General features: G+C 39.7%; 1 protein-coding gene across 2 annotated transcripts in view; it reads left to right on the top strand.

Annotated features, from left to right (window-relative positions):
• The window catches only part of LOC124721337 (glycine dehydrogenase (decarboxylating), mitochondrial), a 308726-nt gene that overhangs the window by 288635 nt on the left and 7025 nt on the right, over nucleotides 1-13066 (top strand). The gene's annotated exons all lie outside the window — the stretch shown is intronic.

A 13066-nucleotide genomic window follows, 5' to 3' on the forward strand; every position in this document is an offset into this window, starting at 1 on the left:
CCCAATGTGAGAAATGCCTAGATAAAGAGAAACAGAAACAACAGGAGAAGTTACAACAAAAAGAAATTCCTGAAAAGCAGCACAGTGTCGAACATGCAACTGTCAAGGAACAAATGCCTCAAGTGCTATTGATCAAGATGGTGGATGCACGTTCCTCTTGACATGCCAATGACGCATGATGACATGCACAACCAAGAGCAAATGAAACAGCTGAAGAGCGTATCTCTTGCCTTGAAAGTCAAAGAGCACAACAAGCCCAAATGAGAGCAATCAAGACAGCTGATGAACATATCTCTCTCCTCACTAGTGATCCACTTCATCATGCTCAAACATGAGCAGTTGAGGCTATAGAAGGACATATTTATCGAATGTTATAAGATGTATTAGGACACTCTGAACCAAGGGCTAGAGAGACAAGTGAGGAGTAGTGAAGCAAGACTATGACATAAACATGAGGACTCTGCTCAGAGGGCAGCTGATGGGCAGAGTTCCACTCAACCACAGGTCACTTTTTGCAACAAGTGTTGTGATATCTGCCAGGAAATATGCTATTCTAGTCAGCCAGAGAAATATCATTTGGTTTTGCCTAAGGTATATTTGCCAGCAGAACACACCTCTACAAAGGATTTGCTTATTTGTGACTGATGCAATATGCACTTGAAGACCTCAACAAGTTGTGCTCCATCAAAAGTGTATTGGAATAACTCGCCACCAGGTGATATTCATGGTGAAATTGTAGTACTAACTGAACCAGAATGACATTTGCCTTGGCGCATCATTCCATTTGTCAAAGTCATTAAATTTCCAAGCAAATTTGGTCAATATAATTTTAAATGGCATGAGGCATTTTTGGTCTCGATATCTTTTAAGTCAGTGAAAAGATGTCTCAAATGCTTTCTCAATCAAGTACAGAGGTAGAAATTGTTGTGGTGGCCAAAACTCTGGAAAACTTCAGTATATATACAGGTATGTCTACAATGCAGCTGGTTGTAGATAACCCACTCTACAACGGTGTAAGAGTAAATCAATGAGTGTGATGAAATACACTGGACCTCATCCGCACTTTTCCAGCTCAGCTAGAACAAGCAAGTGAATCTGATGCCCAAGCCACTTATGCTCCAACCCACAGTGCCTAAATCTGAGTTACTGTTTAATCACAAATTGTAAATGCCTTCTAGAATCAAAGATATGAAGAAATCTTTCAATCTGCACATTCTGAATACCAATGTTTCACCATGATTGTGGTACATTTAATATTTGCTGCCATTCTGCTACAAAGGCAATGGGATATCAATGTTCTAAATAGAAACTTCATTGAAGGTGTTGGATTTTGTGAAGGAATTGGTTGGGAAACTGGACATCAACCATATGCCTTACTAATTGATAATCAGAGCTATTTGGAGATCAGAAACTCTGATGATGTGAGACACAACATCCTGATGTCTGACAGTGCTTTTGTTTCTGAGCGTGATAATTTAAATGGCATCTTCAATGGCAGTTTATGTGACAGGGAAAATTATGTAAATAGTTTCCTAAATCTTTGCACTTCGACACTAAATTTATGTTCACCAAACGTAATCTACATCTGCACAGACACTCCTCAAGTTACTGTACCCTGAACCACTACTACTTGACATCCCTCCCCCCCCCCCCCCCCATTCCACTCACAAATAGAACGAGGGAAAAATGATTGTCTGTATGTCTCTGTAGGAGCCCTAATTTCTCGTCTCATATCTTATCTCTGTGGTCCTTATGTGCAATGTATGTTAGCGGCAGTAGAATTGTTCGGCAGTCAGCTTCAAATGCTGGTTCTCTAAATTTTCTCAGCAGTGTTTCTCAAAAAGAACATTGCCTTCCCTCCATGTATTCCCATTTGAGTGCCCAAAGCATCTCTGTAATACTTACATTTTGTTTGAACCTACTGGTAACAAATCTACCTGCCTGCCTTTGAATTGCTTCAATGTCTTCCTTCAGTCCAACCTGACACGGATCCCAAACACTCAAGCAGTACTCAGGAATAGGTCACACCAGTGTCCTATATGTGGTCTTCTGTATAAGGGAACCACTCTTTGCTGAAATTCTCCCAATAAACCAAAGTCAACCATTTGCCTTCCTCACCACAGTTTTCACATGCTCGTTCACCTCACATCACTTTACAACATTACACCCAAATATATAAACAACTTGACTGTGTCAAGCAGGACACTGATAATACTGTATCCAAACATCACAGATTTGTTCTTCCTATTCATATGCATTAACTTACATTTTCCCACATTTGGGGCTAGCTGCCATGCAACACACCAACTGGAAATTGTCCTTTATCTTCCTACAGTCATTCAACTTTGACATCTTACCATACACCATGGCATAAGCAAACAACCACAGATTTTGCCTACCCTGCCCACCAAACTGTTTATGTAAACAGAGAACAATAGTGGTCCTATCACACTTCCATAGGGCACTCCTGATGGTACCCTCGTCTCTGATGAACACTTGCTGTCGAGGACAACATACTGGGTTCTATTATTAAGAAGCCTTTGAGTCACTCACATACCTGTGAACTTATTGTATATGCTCACACCTTTGTTAACTGCCTACAATGGGGCACCATGTCAAATAGTTTCTGGAAATATAGAAATATGGAATCTGCCTGTTGCCCCTCATCCATAGTTCTCACTATATCATGTGAGAAAAGGGCAAGTTGAGTTTATTATATTCTAATTTAATGTCAGAATTTTGATTGTTTCTGGCAGTGCATATGGTCTAGTGTACTATTATAATAGGTTTTATTTCACTGATTCCCATTCATAGGGACCAACAGGAAAGTGTGGAGCGCAAACTGGAAAACCTGTGTCACCAAATGCAATACTGTTGACAAATTCTTTCATATTATTTGCTGAACTGTGCATTCCAAAGCTGCTAAACAATTTACAATTAATGCTATCAATTTTTTCATCAAAGAAGGACTTGTATCAATGCTTCAGTATTTATACGCACATCAATTGATACAGGTAGATGAAGTTCCCGATGAAAAGACCCACAACTAGAGCCAGTAAATGCATCACAATTCAGTCTTGTGCAAACATCTGTAATCACACCAACTGATCATGAGCAGCGATGTGTTAATGATAAATTTAAGGAAGTAGAAGGTAAATGAAATTGTTTACAAAACTAAGAATAATATTGTGAATGTGAATAGAGAGTTAATACCAGAGGAATTTTCGTGGCTCCATCTCTTTCTATATGGCAACAATGGCTTGAATGAAGCAATAGTATGGTATTCTGCCTTACTGCATGTCTTGTCATGGGTTAAGCCTCTTTCACTTTTGTCTGTCTATAGCCAGTCTTTTCACTTCTGAATATTTGTCTCCTTTGATATTGTTCAGCATTTGATACCTTCTTTTTCCTCTTCCCCTTTTTCCCTCCACCATTCATTCTATTCATTCCTTCAATAAACAGTCCCTCCCCAAACAATGTCCAATCCAGTTCTGTTTTCTTTTTCTGATGACTTTCAGCATGTTTCTTTCTTCTCCAAGTCTTCTTAATACTTCTTCCTTCCTTACTCAGTCTTTCCATTTCACTCTTTCCATTCTTCTCCATATCCACATCTCTAGTGCCTCCAATCTTCTTTCATCTTCCTTCCTCAATGTCTAGTTGTCTGCACCATACAGTGCATTGCTCCAGATGTAACATTTGGCAAGTCTTTTCCTCAGATCTTTGTTTAGTGGTTCACAAAATAATTTCTGTTTCCTCTTGAATACTTCTTTTGCCATTGCAATTCTTTTCCTAATTTCTGTTGAGCAATACATATCATCCATTATTACACTTCCCAAGTAATTGAAGTTATGCACTTGCTCTATTTCCTCACCCCTATTTTCATACGGCATTTTGTCCCCTTTCCTTCAATTACCATGCTTTTCATTTTCTTCTTGTTAATCTTCATTCCATATTCTTCTAATTTTGTGTTTAGATCATCTAAGATTTGTTCCATCTCTCTTGCATTCTCTGCCATCACAACCATGTCGTCTGCAAATCTTATACACTCCTCTCTCCAACCCCCTATACAAACTCCTCTCCTTCCGTCAAAACATTCATTAATAATTTCCTCCAGATAGATATTGAACAGTGTTGGTGATAAACAACAACCTTGTCTTACACCTCTTCCCAGTTCAATTTCTTCACTCATTACACCTCCTATTCTTACTCTTGCTCTGTGGTTCAAACGTAAATTTCTAATTAGCTGTCTATCCCTCCAGTCAACTCCATGTATCCTTAGGATTTCCATCAGTTTGTCTCACCTGAAACAGTCTAAAGCCTTCTCAAGATCAATGAACACAACATACACCTACCTTTTCTTCTCCGTGTACCTCTCCCCTATCACTCTCAGTAGCCCAATGACATCACTAATTCCCACTCCTCACCTGAAACCAAATTGTTCATCTCCTATTTCACAATTCAGCTTCCCATACAGCCTTCTGTTGAGTGTACTCAGCAAGACTTTGGCTGCATGCAGTATCAGGCTCACTGTTGGAAATACTCTAGTTGATAACCACAAAAGACGATGGTATACTTGGATATCTCAATTTGACAACAAAATATATCAAATTGATTACATAATGATACAACAAAGATACCAAAATTGCCTAAAGAGTGTCAAAGGTTATCCAGGGGCAGATATTTATTCAGATCATGTATTAGTATTAGCTGAGGCTATAGTTAACCTGAAAAGAACCTGGAAAGGACAGAAGAGAAAGCACATTAACTTTGAGAAACTGAAAGACAAAGGCAATTGTGAAAAATTAGAGAATGTATATTGTGAAATCATGATGCAAGGACAGGAAAGGGAATACACAGAAGGAAGATGGGATCTTTTCAAAAAATGGAATCAAAAAGGCAGCTAAGGAAATGCTTGGAGTCAAGGAGAGGAAAAAAGTAAAGAAAGAGTTGGTAACACCAGATATGATGACCAAGATGGATGATCGCAGGAAACAGAAAACTGTAAACACAGAAGAAGGGAAGTGCAACTACAGGAGGTTAAATAATCAATTAAGAGGCAATGGGTTTCACATTCAGGGAAAAGAGAAACAACAGTGGACTAAAGGAAGTAGAGGCAGCAGACGGTAAAATGGTGAGTGAACACCAGAAAATAATGAGAAGATGGGAAGAATACGTAGAATTGCTATATGCTGCAGACAGCCGACCAAGTGAAGAAGACCTTGGGATAGAAGGAGCAGATAAAGTTGCTGATGATGACAAAGGAAATGTAATACTAACTAGTGAGATTGAAGAATCTATGAAGGAGATGCAAAATGGAAAGGCAATGGGAATTGATGAGATTCCTGTGGAACTGTTAAAGGCATTGGAGAAAGAAGGGAAAAGGAAGTTGACTGAACAGTGTAATCAAGGACACACGACAGGAAAATGGCCAAAGGACTTTACAGAAAGTATCTTAATACCTATAGAAAAGAAAAAGAACAGCTTGAATGAAGAGTGTCTGCTAAAAATTACACCACTGCACAACTTCCAGCAGCAAATTATAGGCTCAGTTACTCATTTTCAAAGAACAAATGATTTGTTTTATGCATCACCGATGTTTTAATATCTTGGAGTGCAGCTGATGATTAGTGCACGATGCAGAGCTATGTGAAGACAAGAAGGTGTTGTCAAGGCCCTTCATTAACATTTGAAGAATCTAAGAGGATTCACATAATATTGGCAAACAGCTCACAACTAATTAATTGCATTTATTCATGTCTTGGTCCTTAGATGTTGGCTCGACGAGCACAAAGATTTTTCTTGATTGCAGATCGCAGACCCTATAGAGATCCCAACCAATTACATCCTGATGAATCATACCCTGTTGTGTTGAGCTGACATTTTTCTTGCTCTGTTGATGCTTTCATGAAGCAGTTAAAACAAAATGAAAATATTATTTGTGGAAAAGTTTTAAATTTAAGGACAGGAATTGAATTTCAGAACCTTGGAAGTCACGTATCCACATTGCAGTATGGACTGGAAATGCTTCATCTTTTGAAAGTCCAGAAGGACTTATGTACATCGACCAAGAGGTCTCATGTTGCTTGGCAGGTGAAGAAGAAGATCCAGGTTTAAGATTACATATTAAATGCTACCAAATTCATTGTCATATTTATACGTGCCACAAAATCACCTCTTATCCATGTTGTTTGCTTTTCCTCATGAGGCATGTCAATGGACCCATATTATGCCACTAAGTTCAGGTGAGTTCATTCAGAATGTAGGATGATTCTGCACATTAAAACAAAGAATGGCTGAGAAATGGGTCAATAATTATAATCAGCAAATTCTTGAGTTCTTAAACACCAATATGAAAATACAACCATGCAGGTCAAATGAATCTGTTGCCCACTGCATCGCCAAGTGCATTATGAAGACAGAACCAGCATATGTAAATGAAGGTGTAGCTCAAGTAATTCATCATTATGAAACTAACATTGCAAGAAAGCTCTTCTAATCATGCATGCAGATTTTAAGAGTATAAGTTTCTGCATAAACAGTATCAAGTGCTGAAATCTGAGGATAATCAAGCAGTTGGACTTTTCTCAAGCATATACAAGTGATATGAAGTTCATCCAAGACAACAAGAACAAGGTTATGATTTCCCAAGAGTAAGCCTATCTGAATTTACAATGAAGTCTGAGCCATTTTATGTGAAGAAAGTGGGAAAAGGTGAAGAAAGCTCTGATGCAGAAGAGGAAGAGTAACCAACAAGATGAAGGCAAAGCTGCTAAACAATACTAAAATGGTAATTAGAAATGTTCCAGCTGTTGTATATATGCTTGTACAATATGTACCATTTTCCTCTGAGGATGAACTTAAGAATGCACATGAGGCTTTTATTGCTCGAGAAGAGCATTTAAGACAGATAAATGCACACCTCGAACTACAATGTGCAAGAGACAAACAACTTGAAAATGAATTCTTGTTATACAAAATTGCAGCAGCTGTTGAATAATCCTGTATTAGTATAAACAGTTTCTCAGCCTAAAGCTGCATCACCAGGTGCATCTGAATAGGGGGGGGAAAATATATATATATAGGAGGAAAAAATTAATTTTTTGACAAGAGGTCCAGTGAAATCGATATGTAACTTCAGTTATGTTTAGATCCTAAGCATATAAAATGGACAAGAACTTTCCAAGAGAATAGGGTGCAAAACGAGTAGAATACTCGCATTCAGATCATTTACAGCAAAATATAGAGGCTACTGGATGCCTCCATCACCCTTTCAAGTTGTGTTACAATATCCTTAAAAGGACTGTTAGTCAAAATTCGTGTCACAGAGTCAAGAAGATGGGCATGGTAAATGCCTCAAGTTCCAGAAAGAAACATGGAGGATAAATAAATGTAAATGTCGTGTGACTAGGGCCTCCCGTCAGGTAGACCATTCGCCGGGTGCAAGTCCTTTGAGTTGACGCCACTTCGGGAATGAAATGATGATGATAAGGACAGTCCCTGAGCAGAGAAAATCTCTGACCCAGCCAGGAATCAAACCCGGGCCCTTAGGATTGCAAGTCTGTTGCACTGACCATTCGGCTACTGAGGGTGGACACATGGAGGATAAAATAATAAAAGTATATCAACTGGACCAAGGAATGGATGAAACTCGTAAAAGTCTGTTGGATCCTGCTTACCAGAGAAAACAAATGTATTGTCATGTTGTTGTTGTGGTCTTCAGTCCTGAGACTGGTTTGATGCAGCTCTCCATGCTACTCTATCCTGTGCAAGCTGCTTCATCTCCCAGTATGTACTGCAGCTTACATTCTTCTGAATCTGCTTAGTGTATTCATCTCTTAGTCTCCCTCTACAATTTTTACCCTCCACGCTGCCCTCTAATACTAAATTAGTGATCCCTTGATGACTAGAAGAAGGGATCGGTTGGTAGGGCATGTTCTGAGGAAAGTTGTGCCACAAACTCCTCTTCTCCCCAATTCTATTCAATACTTCCTCATTAGTTATGTGATCTACCCATCTAATCTTCAGCATTCTCCTGTAGTACCACATTTCAAAAGCTTCTATTCTCTTCTTGTCCAAACTATTTACCGTCCATGTTTCACTTCCATACAAATACTCTCAGAAACGACTTCCTGACACTTAAATCTATACTCGATGTTAACAAATTTCTCTTCTTCAGAAATGCTTTCCTTGCCATTGCCATTTTATATCCTCTCTACTTCGACCATCATCAGTTATTTTGCTCCCCAAATAGCAAAACTCCTTTACTACTTTAAGTGTCTCATTCCCTAATCTAATTCCCTCAGCATCACTTGAGTTAACTCAACTACATTCCATTATCCTCGTTCTGCTTTTGTTGATGTTCATTTTATATCCTCCTTTCAGGACACCGTCCATTCCGTTCAACTGCTCTTCCATGTCCTTGCAGTCTCTAACAGAATTACAATGTCATCAGCGAACCTCAAAGTTTTTATTTCTTCTCCATGGATTTTAATGCCTACTCCAAATTTTTCATATAGGGCCATGGAAATGGACAGTTCTATAAAAGTACTAAACTGTACTATATGTACCGAAATACATGAATTAATAATGAAAACAATTGGCACAAAAAACAAAATAAATGGTAGGATTTAAGTCCTGGGTCTTACCATATGCACCTTACTACAATTGATATGATTTTAGTACTTTTTATAGTACTTTCTATTTGATGGCCCTACTCAAAAATGTAATTATTTTCGTCTGGGCGAGCAGAATTCAACAGTTTTTCATGACTTTTATCCATTCATTGGTCTGGCTGATATACACTACTGGCCATTAAAATTGCTACACCAAGAAGAAATGCAGATTATAAACGGGTATTTATTCAACAAATATATTATACTAGAACTGACATGTGATTACATTTTCACACAATTTGGGTGCATAGATCCTGAGAAATCAGTACCCAGAACAACCTTCTGTGGCCGTAATAATGGCCTTGATATGCCTGGGCATTGAGACAAACAGAGCTTGGATGGCGTGTACAGGTACAGCTGCCATGGAGCTTCAACATGATACAACAGTTCATCAAGAGTAGTGACTGACATATGTGACGTGCCAGTGGCTCAGCCACCATTGACCAGACGTTTTCAATTGGTGAGAGATCTGGAGAATGTGCTGGCCAGGGCAGCAGTCGAAAATTTTCTGTATCCAGAAAGGCCCGCACAGGACCTGCAACATGCGGTCGTGCATTATTCTAATGAAATGTAGGGTTTCGCTGGGATCGAAAGAAGGGTAGAGCCACGAGTCGTAACAAATCTGAAATGTAACGTCCACTGTTCAAAGCGCCATCAATGCTAACAAGAGGTGACAGAGACGTGTAACCAATGGCACCCCATACCATCACGCCGGGTGATACGCCAGTATGGCAATGACCAATACACGCTTCCAATGGCCGACCACCGCTATGTCACCAAACACGGGTACGACCATCATGATGCTGTAAACAAAACCTGGATTCATCTGAAAAAATGACGTTTTGCCATTCGTGCACCCAGGTTCGTCATTGAGTACACCATCGCAGGCACTCCTGTCTGTGATGCAGAGTCAAGGGTAACCGCAGCCATGGTCTCAGAGCTGATAGTCCATGCTGCTGCAAACTTCATCGAACTGTTCGTGCAGATGGTTGTTGTCTTGCAAATGTCCCCATCTGTTGCTTTAGGGATCAAGACCAGGCTGCACGATCAGTTACAGCCATGCGGATAAGATGCCTGTCATCGCGACTGCTAGTGACATGAGGCCGTTTGGGTCCAGCACGGCATTCCGTATTACCCTCCTGAACCCACCAATTCCATATTCTGCTTACAGTCATTGGATCTTGATCAATGCGAGCAGCAGTGTTGCAAAACGATAAACCGCAATCGCGATAGGCTACAATCCGACCTTTATCAAAGTCTGAAACATGATGGTACGCATTTTTCCTCCTTACACAAGGCATCACAACAATGTTTTACCAGGAAACTCTGGCCAACTGCTGCTTGTGTATGAGAAATTGGTTGGAAACTTTCCTCATGTCAGCACGTTGTATGTGTCACCACCGGCGCCAACCTTGTGTGAATGCTTTGAAAAGCTAATCATTAGCATATCACAGCATCTTCTTCCTGTTGGTTAAATTTTGCGTCTGTAGCATGCCATCTTCATGGTGTAGCAATTTTAATGGCCAGTAGTGTATTTTTATTATATTATCCTCCACATTTCTTTCTAGAACTTACGCCATTTACCAGGGCCATTTCCTTCACTCTGCCATGCTTAGAAATTTTTGTAAATTAGCAGTATGAGTGTTTCGGATATGTAATTTAGTTCACAGAAAATCAACATTTGTTTTTCACAGTTCAGCCAAAGCATACATCACCCCTGAATTTCATTGTATAATAATGCAAATAAATGTGTGTTTTGCATAATCTACAAGCAATTTGTAACAAATCAGTGTTTGTGATGTAGTTACCATAGTTGATTTACTAACATATTGTGTTACATCCAGTTTTCTCTTAAAGAGGAGTAGCCCTATATATCATCTGCATTCATCATAAACTAACTCTGTTTTCGAATTTGCTAACAACTATAGTCAACATCAAAGCATTTTAGGAAATTAGTAATTTTTACCACAGGTTTTTGGGTTCCCTTGATAGAATTCTCATTTCATGTATCTGTTTAAATTCTTATAGGAATTACCAACTTTTTAGCTCAACAGATTACAAGATAATTGGCAGGTTCAAACATGGGATGAGTTGGTTGATGTTTGTAAGCAGCTGGAAACTGCACTGACTACTGTCAAAGGGTTGGCAGCTGCTGTGAATCAGTGTGCTGGAAGAGCTCCCAAGAGTCATGTACCTGTGATACCTGTACCAGAGGTACTTAAAGTGCTATCCTCTCTTGTGGATCCTGTCTCCTCTGCAGAGAGTACAGGATCTGCCATTGCTCATTCACTTAACTGGGAGTGGTGTACCAGTGGTAGATCTAGGCATCATATACATGGTGGATGGTGACCAGAAAGGACTTGAGGTGTTGTACCAATCCTCCTAACCAACAGGTTTGAGGTACTGTCTTTCACTGAAACTGGAACTGACACAGTGGAACTCACTTCACCTGTTTTGAGGAAGAGGAGCCAAACACAAAAGGGTAGGCGTCTATTAATCATCGGCAGTTCAAACATATGGCAAATGACGAGACCCCTGAGAGAAATGGCAGCAAGGGACAGAAAAGAACACCAGGTACACTCAGTGTGTATGCCTGGGGGCCTCATTCAACATGTTGAAGAGGCTATTCCAACAACCATTGAGGGAACAGACTCCAACCACCTGCAGATTGTGGCACGCATTGGAACAAATGATGCCTCTCATCTGGGCTCCAAGGTCATTCTTGGGTCATTCCAGTGACCGGCAGAGAAGATTGAGAAGACCAGCCTTACACATGGAGTTTCAACAAACCTCACAATTTGCAGTATTGTCTCTAGAACTGATTGTGGCCCTTTGGTTCTGAGTCAAGTGGAAGGGCTGAACCAGAGACTTTGAAAGTTATGCAACAAGCTGGGCTGTGACTTCTTGGACTTGCACCATAGGGTTGAGAACCATAGCATCCCCCTAAATAGGTCAGGTGACACTGCACATCAGAGGCTGCTACTCAGGTAGCTGACTGTGGGGTGCCCACAATGGTTTTTTTAGATTAGGCAACTCTCCTTCCAATCCAGATAATGATAAGTGAATAAAAATGAGAAGTATCAGCATAAGATCAAAAGAAATGCCTACTACAGGTGAGAGTATTAAAATCCTAATGGTAAATGGCCAAAGCATTTGCAACAAAGTGCCAGAGTTTCAAGCACTCATGAAAAGCAGTGAAGCTCACATAATACTATGCACAGAAAGTTGGTTGAAACCTGAAACTGATATCGGTTACATTTTTTGTGGAAAATTTAAGTGTGTGTTGGAAGGGTAGGCAAATGGGAAATGGAGCTGGTGTATTTGTTCCAGTAGACAATAAACTCAAATTCACCAAGACAGAAATTAAAGCTGCATGTGAGATTGTTTGGGTAAGACTCAGTATCATGGATGGGCATAAAATGTTAGTTGGATCCTTCTATCACCCACCAGACTCATCTCCTGATGTAACCAAAAACTTTTGAGGACACCTCAGTTCACATATACATAAGTTCCCTGATCATACTGTGATCACTTGTGGAGACTTTAATCATCCAATGGTTAACTGGGAAAATTAAAGTTTTGTTAGTGGTGGGTGTGATAAGACATCCTATGGAACTTTAGTAAATGCCTTCTCTGTAAACTACCCAGAACAGATAATTATGAATCCCAATCATGATGGAAATATATTGAATCAAATGCCAAAAAATAGACCCGATGTCTTTGATGATGTCCACGTCAAAACTGGCACCAGTGACCATGACGCAGTTGTGGCAACAATGATTACCAAAGTACAGAGGACAACTAAAACGTGAAAAAAGATAGGTATGTTCAATAAACTAGATAAAAATCAATAGTGTCACATCTCAATGAAGAACTTGAAACTTTCAGCATGGGCAGGAGCATGCAACGGAAAACTGGCTCAAGATTGAAAGAATAGTTGACCTAGCACTAGATAGTTATGTACCCAGTCGAATGGTTCATAATGGGTGGGAACCTCCATAGTATACGACCACTGTAAAGAAACTTATAAGGAAACAGATATTACTGCATAATAGATGTAAAACAAAGCATAGGGGTATAGGTAGATATGCTAAATGAAACGCGTTTGGCTGTCAAGAGAGCAATATGTGACGCCTTCAATGACTACCATACCAGAATATTGTCAAATGACATTTCACAAAATCCAAAGAAATTCTGCTCATATGTAAAGGCTGTTAGTGGCACCCAAGTCAGTGTCCAGTTCCTAGCAAATGAGACAAGAACTGAAATTGAGCACAGCAGAGCAAATGCTGAAACGCGTAACTCCAGTTTCAAATGTTCCTTTACAAAGGAAAGCCTAAGAGAATTGCCACAATTTAATCCTCTGACCAATGAAAAGATGAGTGAAATATGTA

Source organism: Schistocerca piceifrons, chromosome X (genome assembly GCF_021461385.2).
Source record: "Schistocerca piceifrons isolate TAMUIC-IGC-003096 chromosome X, iqSchPice1.1, whole genome shotgun sequence".
NCBI classification, from domain to species: Eukaryota; Metazoa; Arthropoda; class Insecta; order Orthoptera; family Acrididae; genus Schistocerca; species Schistocerca piceifrons.